General features: G+C 41.3%; 1 long non-coding RNA gene across 3 annotated transcripts in view; it reads right to left on the bottom strand.

The window, feature by feature from the left end:
* Positions 1-479: 479 nt before the first annotated feature.
* The window catches only part of LOC143443707 (uncharacterized), a 25,549-nt gene continuing 15,933 nt past the window's right edge, over positions 480-10,095 (bottom strand). For 2 of the 3 annotated variants that reach the window (XR_013112908.1, XR_013112905.1), the window contains exons 5-8: positions 7,973-9,599; positions 7,704-7,793; positions 4,946-6,328; positions 480-2,652 (exon numbers count right to left, since the gene is read on the bottom strand). This is a non-coding gene — a long non-coding RNA (uncharacterized LOC143443707). The remainder of the gene's footprint in view (positions 2,653-4,945; positions 6,329-7,703; positions 7,794-7,972; positions 9,600-10,095) is intronic. The other variant, XR_013112906.1, reaches the window with a different exon arrangement.

Raw genomic sequence — 10,095 nt, 5'->3', positions numbered from 1 at the left:
GATATACTAGGGTGATGAGACGATATAGTTGTTTACTGCAGGAATCAGTCCTTCTCTTATCTATACATAATTGTGTTAGTATGAGTAGTTTGCAGGAAATAGGCAGTTAAAGAAGAGGTGGGAAGTGAAGGGATAATGTGCCCACATACTAAATGCAGTCATCCATAGAATGTAGCCAAACATAGTCATCTGCCTTTGTTATCTCTGGGCAGAGAAGATGAAGTAGTAGAAGATGAGAAGAGGGGACTGAGGAGGAAGAATGAAATCTCAAAAGAGGGGAAACCGTAGGAGCTCAATATGTGCCCCCAGAGATGACTTGGAAGTCAGCCAGCTCTGAAGACCCCACCCATTCTGAGGGGTGCTTTCTGGTGCTTCAATAAATACCTACTTCCACTTACTGAGTCCTCACTTGCTCACTTGTCCTATGAGTCCAATTCTTTGTTTGACATGGGAGAAAGAATCCAAACATCTAACAGTCAACATTTCACTTGGGCCTTTATTACATCTGTAGAGGTTGACCTGGAATTTGAAGAGACATTTGTGGCTGCTGTAACTGGCTGAGAACCAGAAGGCAAGGGATCAGGAACAACAGTTGGCTTTCCCATGTCCAGATACTCTTTGCCAGCCAAAGGAAACCCTCAACCACAGTTAGCATACTTCAGTCCCCCATCCCTCTCTACGAGTCAGGAAGTATAGAAAAGGGGCCCAAAAGAAAAGACAACCCAATCTCAAACAACCAAACAGAAAGATTTCTCTCCCCCCTCTATTACAGGGAACCAGGGCAGGCATTTATACTGTTAAGTCAAGAGACAGGACTCTGAGATTCTAAGAAGGGTCTTGGGGTTACCAAATCTTGAGGACTACTTATGGCCCTAGGTCAACAGAGAGACCTCTTTACTTGTCATGTCTGGACATACCTTCTGTCTCTGAACAGAATGGTAACGTTTCTCTACCCGTGACTGGGATAGAAGTCTGAATAAGGTCTCCCTACTCCTCATCTGTTACCTCATTACTACATTTGATCCTTCAGTCCTTAATGTGACATGTTTTTGATTCGTTGAGTCCCCTTTTTCAGTTCCTCCTTTTCCTGCCATACATCTACCACTTCGATGACCACTCACAGACATTGTTTCGTATTTGACAAGTTCCACAGGAACTGACACTTCAGGAGAACTTGAACATCATGGTGGCTAAGTCCTGGTGGATACTTATCAAATCTATCTAGTCATGTCTGACTCCCAAGAAGGACCACGGAACTTTTCCCTTTTCATGGTCTTTCACTTCCTTCTCAAACTCTGAATGCAGGAAATCAAATAGCAAATACACTGTTTTAAAGAATGACAATTTCATAGATATCCAGATTTAAAAAAAAAAAAATTATGGAGCACTTACACCCGCCCAAGCTCCTGCAGGCTTGTAGGGAGAGAAACATGATCTTCTCAATTGGCTTGACTCAACTGAGTACTCTACCAACCAACAGTAGAAAACATGAGAGAAGGGAAAACCATTGCTGAGCCACGAGGAAATGCAAAAATCCCACTCCTTGGACCAACTAGACCACTGGCTGCCTCTCGACAGGCAGGCTGGAGTTGCCCTGAGCCTAGTTGGAAATGGGGGTGAGAATGGGCAGACCCCACCCAAGAGTTCTCTATCATTCTCTTTTCATCTTAGTGTGGATGGAACAATCCAGCTCTATGACCTCTCCAAAACTGTCCCTCAGATGTCTAATTAAATACTGGATAGAATTACCCATGGAAAGCCTAGCAAGAAAGCCTCATCTTGGGATGAATTGGGAACTGTAGGTACAAACAGAAAATGAAGGTAGCCAGTGCAGGAGCAACAAGGCTAGAGAAGGAATGGGCAGGTGGTCCCAAGCCCCATCTATGTCCTCCTAGAGTGGGTGACACTGATCTGGAGGACTGTGGGTGATCTTGAGTGAGACCTTTAACCTCTCTGACTCTGGTGGGGGTCATGACTGGCCATTGATTGGGCTGGCTGATACCGGCTAGGCTGTGCCTCTGCCATTAATGCTGTTTGTAGCTGGTTGAGTCTTTCATGTGGCTCACCTAACAAGTTCAGGATTGATCGGCAATTTGCTCCGGCTTTAACTGGTCATATTTACTATGCAAACTGTGATTTAAAGAAAGGCACATTTTAATGCAAAACTACCACTGGGGTCCCCAGAAGGAAACGGCAAACCCCTGTGTGAAAGTGCTTAGTAAACCCAGTGTGATGCAGGTGTTATTCAGAGAGGAATTTTCTTCAAGATGAAGTCCCTGAGGTTCTGGGCATTTGTCCAGCCAAATAGACCCACTCAGAGAAAGACTGCATCTTGACAGGAGCCAGAGGCAGCCACAGCATACAGCTACCCCTTCTCTCATCTCATTTGGTGGGAGGCATCTATGTCCAAGAAAGCAGATAAAATGAGGAGTCTTAAGATGTTTCTGAAGCCCACAGGGAGGCACAGGCCCCTCCCCAAGGTCCTATAAACAGTAACAATTGCTTGAAAGAGGAGATTCTTTGGTAGAGGTGCCTTCAAGTTGAGCAAGGAGCTGCAGGAACACAGCTTTGAAGATGATCAAAGTGCCTTTGGGGGCTCCTCAGTGATGGAACTGCATTTGATTCAACCAAGCTCCAATCTGTCTCACCAAGCTAAAAAAAAAAAAGAAAAGAAAAGAAAGAAAGCCTCATTTTTTTTCCTCCAGGTAGCTTGACAGCAATACCCTTTGGGAGATGTTAAAAACTGCTATCCCAAGGGAGCTTAATTATATTACATTCTCCAACTATACCTATTTTGGAAAAAAGGGAGGAATATGGTCTGAAATCCCCTATATACAGCTTTTCTTCTCCAGGTCCACCCAGAACTGGCTGAGAGCTGCCATCTAGATCCTTCTATTCCAGCTATGGTCTACAGACCAGTTCCCTCAAAAAGGGGGCCTGAGGATCTAATGCTTAAACCTGCACTCAATTCTGAGCCTCCAAATGTTCCTGAAGTCCTGTACCCCATCTTTTCCTGAGGAACCAGGAGAGCTCCCACTTCAGGCTCTCAAGGTACTCGATTGCCTCAACCTCTAGGGTGTTTCCTCTCCAAGAAATGATGGGAGATGTTGTGGCCATCTACGTTCACCGGTCTTTCTCCCTTATTGAGCTAAAGGATATTAAAAGGGAACTAGGCAGTTTCACTGAAAAATCCTGGCCAGTGAAGTACGGGTCTCGATGGGATGTTATATTTATTCTGAACCAAGCCTTGACATCCATAGAAAAAGGGGGTGGGGTGGGGTAATGAACAGGCAGTCAACACTAGCAATGATTATTCCAGAACACTGGCAGGTCCCTGCCTCTTCTGCTCCTATGTGACAATAAGCAACCCCCATCTCAAACTGGAGGCTCAGCTGGGACCAAGGGGAACAGAGAAAAACAAGGGACTGCAGATGTTTCATATGCATAGATTGTGTTTTAGAGGTCCTCCACAGGGTTATAATAAAGTCCTCCAATTATGCTTAACTTTCTAACTGTAATCTGGGGGGGACCCATGAGCCTTCTATCACTTTTCTAAGAGTAAGAGAGACAATATAAAAACACATTAAGAAACTTTAGAATTCATGAAGGAGGAAGTCCTTCCAAAGGACAATTTTACCACCTAATTGGTATTAGGGATCTGTAGAATCTGTAATATAGAAGCTGTTTAATGGCCCAGGTAAGACTTTAGACTGCTTCATTAGTCTATTACAGTCAAGACAAGAATGAAGAAGGATGAAATCCTAGCTATAACGGAGGTGACCTGGGGGGTGAAAAGGCATTCTGACAGATCCTTCCAAAGCATGCTTCCTCTGGACAAAAGGGACATTTCAAGAAGGAATGTCCCAATTGGGAGAGAGCTATGCGTTGACTCTCTCTGCACCCTACCCCAACTTCAAAGCAATCATAAGAAGGTAATGTTCTTAGTATGTTAGTATTTCTTAGGTCCTGGTTCAGCAACTAATTACTAAGTCTTTTTTTGTTTGTTTGTTTTGGTTTTTTTTTTTTTCAATTTTCCACACACCCAACTTTTTTTAAAGAGTACATTGTTCATATTTCGAAATTAATGTTTTGTTTTTACCAACATAAAATGAATGAATCGATATAGTTAGGTCTCTGGTTCTCTTCGGAAAATACTCTTACATTGTGAATATCCTCCAAGACAACCATTTCTTTAAGAAGAGTGTCCTCCTCCAAATAATAACCATCAGGTTGGGTTTGAAAATGGATGGTCTGCAGTTCCTTCCAAGTGAAGGACCTTAAAAGCCTTTGCCACCCATTCTTTAGTAAGTTGCCGGGCAGTGGCCCATGCTTTGAGTTCACTGCAGCAGCTGTTGGTAGCATTGCCTGGAAGGGGAGCTCCTGCCCAGGGAGGACACACTGCTTGTTTGTGTCTTTTCTGGGCCTCAGCTACAAGAGGTGCATTCATCTGCCTTAATAAGTTGGCCTCCTACTTGGGATTATCTAATCAGCCCCAATTTTCCCCTTATGTGACTAAAAGGAAGGAAATTGCTTTAAAGGCCCTAAATATATAGCTTTCGAGGGGGTGGGGGTTGAGATACAGTTTTTGTGGTAGTTTTAAGTAACTAACTATATAATTGGTTCTGCCAATGTGTCATTTCTCCATATTTAATTGATTCCATTTGAGATTTGTTTGTTTAGTGCTATTTAGGTTTTCTTAAAAATCCCTGCTTACTATTTCCCAATTTGCCAAACAATCCAATATCATCTTTTAAATATTTTTTCTTTGTTTCTATCACAATCTAGATTCTCATATATATATATACTAAGTTTGACTCTGTCTGCCCCATCTGAATGCTTCATCTGGAACCAAGTGTGTGTGTGTGTGTGTGTGTGTGTGTGTGTGTGTGTGTGTGTGTGTGTGTTAATAATACAAATTTACATTCCATTGTATGCATATTTTTACCTGTTACTTCTATTTCAATCTTCTTGACTTTATCTCTTCCATCATAGAATTTTATGTAACCCAACAAATTTCTTAACTCAGAACATAAAAGAAAATTTTAAATCAATTTGTCAATGTTCTTGAGATTACATTAAACAAAAAAATTGATTTGGAGAAAGTATGTTTAAAATAAACTTGTTTAAAACAATTTTTTCCATGCAGGAACATGGTATGTCCCGTGGCCTAAGAAGAAAAACAAATGTTTTAATAGTTCGTATTCTTCATATAGGTCCAGCTAAATTCAAGGAAATAAACATTTTTTAATCTCCAGAAAATGTTCCCTTCCACAAGCATCGTATAACTAGTCTGAGTAGGTAGAAAGTATCTCGGTGAGTTGTAGCTGCACTTTTGGTGGTATTTCCAAGAGTACTTATCAGAAGCTTGTATCCCTTTCTTTGTGAACTGTATCCTTTGCATAAAGCTGGAGATGAGTGGTTAAGAGTGATTGCTGCACAGTCTTAAGGAGCAGAGTTTGGATTCTAGCATCCACACAGAAACCCAGGCATCCCACAGGCACCTTAGCTCCAAGCAATCAGATGCCCACTTCTGGCTTCTGTGTGCCAGAACACACACACACATGCATATGTATGTATGAACACCTACCCATGCATATATACTCCCATAGACACACATAAATAAATAAATAAATAATAAAATAAGTATTGAAAAACAAATAATATAAGAATAATATAAATTGCGCATGCCGAGTTTGGCATGGCCTTGGTGGGCATGGGTATGACATGGCTTCTGCCCCTGGGACAGGGCCAACAGGGCATCGGCCTCCATGAGTGTTGATGGCTGCTGTGAACATAAGGCTTTTATGTATAATAATGTACATATTCTCACATTACTCTGAAGAATGTCCTCCCTGTTAACATTAGTGACTCTATGATAATCAGAGACATCGTTACTCTGGAAGGTGGAGGTGTGGCTAATGCCTCAGTAAAATAGTAAACTTTCAAGACAGCCCTTAAGGCTGTGAAAGAGAACTCTAAAAACATGAGTTAGAAAATATACAATTTCTCAACAAGTTAAAAATATAAGGGTGCAATATGAATTATATAAGGAGCTTCACAGAGCTAAAGGAACAGAAGCAGCTATACTACAAGCCAGCTGGTTAGAAAGCCACAACGTAAGACAGCTACAAATGCAGGCAGATTCCTAAATTCAGGGTCAGCCTGGAACAGAGAGAATTTAGGTTCAGGTGTGGTTGGAATGGTAATCCCAGGACAGGCTCCCACGCAGCTATCTTATTGTCGGTGCTTATGCTTGCCGTCTCTTCCTCAGAGTCAAGGGGCTATGGTCTCGAAATGCTGCCGATTCATGGGATGGTCAAGGGGGAACCTGGAATAAATAAATGAATTAATATGTTAATAACTGGGCTTTTGGTCTGCATGAGATGAGTTAGAATAAAGAGACAGCAGTTATTTTTTAGAAATTTTTTTTCTAGCTAGAGGTAGGCTGTCTAGAGACCTCTGGAGAGTGAACACAGCTCTTGAAGAATTTTTTTCTAACAGGATTTCTGACTAAGGTCAGAATTACTTAGAGAGCCGACATACCTCTTTAGAATGTTTTCTAGCAGCTATCCAGAGAAAGCTGTTTGAAGAGTGAACACAGCTCTTTCAGAATTTTTTTCTGGCTTTCTGATTTTGATCCGAAAACCCAAGAACTACTTTTAGAATTTTTCTAACAGGATTTCTGACTTGGTTGGAAGATCCAATAATCTCTTATAGCAGCTTTTCTGACTTTCGTCAGAAAACCCATGAGCTATCCAGAGGGCGTTTCGGATTTTTACTATCGGAGAGAGAGCTGCCTTGAGCAGAAAGCTTTCTCAACCAGAGAGTTTTTAGAAAAACAAGAAAAAAAAAAAAAAAAAACTATCTAGAGCAGAGCAGAACACAAAGGGAGAGCTATCTGAAATTCTGTCTCAAGCAGACTACAGACCCAACAGCTGTCTACAGAGAGCCGTCTAGGGAGCCATCTCCAGCAGAACATAGGCCGCAAGCTTGAACCCATGATTTGACTTTGAGTCGTTTGTTTTTCAGCCCTCAAACACCCCTTCCCTCAGAACCACTGAGGCTGAGAGAAGCCTCCAAGCTGAGACTGGTTCTGCCACATCTTTAATCCCAGCTCTTTGGAAGCAGAGACAGGTGGATTCCTGCGAGACCCAAGCTAGCCTGGTATATCTAGCAAATTTCAGGTCACCCAGGGTTTCAACGTGAGATCTTGTCTGAAGCAAAAAGAATGACATTTTATTATAGATATATTTTGCTTCACATATTACTCGTATCTTAATTTTATTTATGTTTTCTGACATGCAGGTTTAAAATTTTTTTCTTACTTTAAAATCTGTTCTTTGTGGTTTCTTTAATGATCTTTATACTTAGGAGGGCTACCAAAATACCCAATAACTTTCTAATGGGCTTCCTTCTATGGATTTGTGTTCTTCTATTTGTTTTATATTTCACGTCTAATTCTAATTCCCTAATTCTTATGGGATTTATATAGGTTTATTGTCTAAAAAGTTGGATTTGTTTCAAATGTTAAAAGTTGCCTTGGCTCGTCTCTTTGCTGAACCCTGGTCACCTGTTTGGAGATTTTTCTAGGCCAAGATCATTTGGTTTACTAAGCAACTTCTTGGCACATAGTGTTAAGTAGAGTAACAGAATGTTCTCATTCTGAAAGACCTTTTAAGTAATTACAGCTGAAGACCTCTTACCAGTTGCTGTAGTTCAGATCTGGAATGTCCTTTAAAAGCCCACATGACAAAGCTTATTCACCATCTTGGCACTACTGCAAGAGGTGGAATCTTTAAGAGGGAAGGAGAAATGTTAAGCCCGTGAAAATTTGCCCTGAAAGTAAAGAAGAAAATTCCACCAGACCCCTCCCCTCCTGGAAAAGAAAGGCCATAGGACACTTAGGCGCCCCTCCCCTCCAGAAGGCAGAGGCTAATTAACATTTCGCAGACCGCAGGAGGTGGGGACTGACCTGCGGAGTTGGGGGCATCCAGAGCACATGGACAATAGACCTTTGGCCACACACAGACAAGGGAGGTCCTTGCCGCCTCATTCCCTGAAGACCGATCAGTTTAAAAGGTCACTGTTCTGCCAACCACATTGTGACTAATGCCCACTACCCCTAGAGACTGTATGTTCGATGAACAAGCTGCAGGGTCGCCTCTCCTTTTGGGATGCAGGATGGCCCCAGCATGCTGGAACATTAAAAATTCCTCTTGCTTTTTGCAGCGATTTCTCATCTCCACGTGGTTCACTCAGGGGGTCTCCAGTAAACTAAGGCTCTGCTCGCTAGAGTTTTACCAAAGAAAGCTGCCTTCTTCTCCCATCTCTCTCTTTTATGTCCAGACATAAAGTGAATGACTTGGTTATTCCACACATCCCTGCCACTATATACTGTGTCATCACACACCAAAGCTACACAGTCAGTTGGTTATAGACTGAAACCCTCAAAACTAAAACTGTTCTTTTTATAAATCAACATACTAGTATATCAGACAAAATACATTTTAGTGTAAAGGATGATAAATACCTCGGTCTGCTAATGTCGTTTGTGAGTCTACAAAGGTCTTCAGGGGTTAAACATGTTCTTTTACCCAGCACCATTGTAAGAGTGGGTTGTTACAATCCACATTGATGGATCAATCCCCCAAAGGGACAAAGTCACAAGTTTCACATTTATAGCAGACAGTTGCTCAAGCTGAGAGAAATATGAAACTCTGATCACCCCAATGTGTCTGGCAGACCTGAGGCTACCTCTGTGCTAGCCATGTGGCAAAGATAGGGAGCAGTAGAAACGGCTCCCCCAGAATTGTCTGTGGTATAAAGCCCACTGGTGTCCTTGTTCTGTCTCCAATGGTTTGGCTTTAAAACAGTTTGTGAGTTTTAGTTCCCTTTTCTACACAGTGAATAATTTTATAGGATTGTTGTGAGCACTAAGAGAGGAAATCGGTATGAACAGCCTACATGAGCTACAAAGAAGCACTATTCAAATATTGTAGCAATTAATTATGGGTGCTCATGAGTGTGTGCATGCGTGTATATTTCCCTTGCTCAAAAAGAGACTTGGTACCAGCTGTCCTTGCCTAGAGAAACACTATCAGGACACATACACACTCACACACACACACTAAATTAAATCCATTGGGGAGAAAAGGAATTGAATTGAGCTCTGACTGGGGCGGGGTGCCACTATTTCAGCTACAATGTATCCTATGCTGAAAGGTTCTAATCCGAATAATGAGTGAATACAGGCCTCGGCAGCTCTTTATCCAAATCTCCTATTTAGTCCATGATCTTGAAATTTGTAATAAGCCGGCTTTCAGCAGAGACCAGCTAAGTGTGGAAGCATTAACTGCATTTCTACTCTTGGGTAGAGTTAAGCAGGGGTTGGAGAGGATATTGCATGTAACTGGGTGGAGTAAATGGGATTCTTGCACAATAATTCAAAGGTTTCACTGACTCAAAGATCTGTTTGTGCAATCCATCAGATGTTCACAGTCTTTAGATGACAAAAATGTATTTATTCAGTCTTTTTGTTCTCCTTTCAGGGTACCTTTTCATTTCTCCTTCATGTCTGTCAGGCTGTATTCTGTTAAATCCTGAAAGTAGAAGATAAATATGCCTATAAGATTATCTTAAACTTCATCATCACCTATACTTGTATATATTTCAAATATGCACTTGTATATATTTTGAATTAAAACTGCATGTAATACAAGATACTTGGAAACATTTTAAATTAAATTAAAAATCACAGCTTAAAACGATTAAAATGAAAACTTTTAAAATTTCATCAATAATTAACAAAATACACTTTTTTCCTAATTTAGTACAAAATGTAAACACCAACAACTAACAATCTTTTATCATTCCTACACTGGCTGCTGTAGTTTGGATCTTAAGTATCCTTTAAATGTCTCCTTGTTAAGAGGCTTGAGCCCCATTTTGGTGCTCTTGAGAGGTGATAGAACTTTTCAGGGTAGAGCTGAGTGAGAGGTGTTTGTGTTATCGGGAGCATGCTGTTAAAGAGAACTGTGGAAACCAGTTTCTCTTGTCTCTTTTCCACTTGTTTCCCAACCATGAAGTGAGCAGTTT

The sequence above is a fragment of the Arvicanthis niloticus genome, chromosome 10 (assembly GCF_011762505.2).
Source record: "Arvicanthis niloticus isolate mArvNil1 chromosome 10, mArvNil1.pat.X, whole genome shotgun sequence".
In the NCBI taxonomy this organism is placed as follows: Eukaryota; Metazoa; Chordata; class Mammalia; order Rodentia; family Muridae; genus Arvicanthis; species Arvicanthis niloticus.
This window is presented reverse-complemented; position numbering and strand designations above follow the sequence as displayed.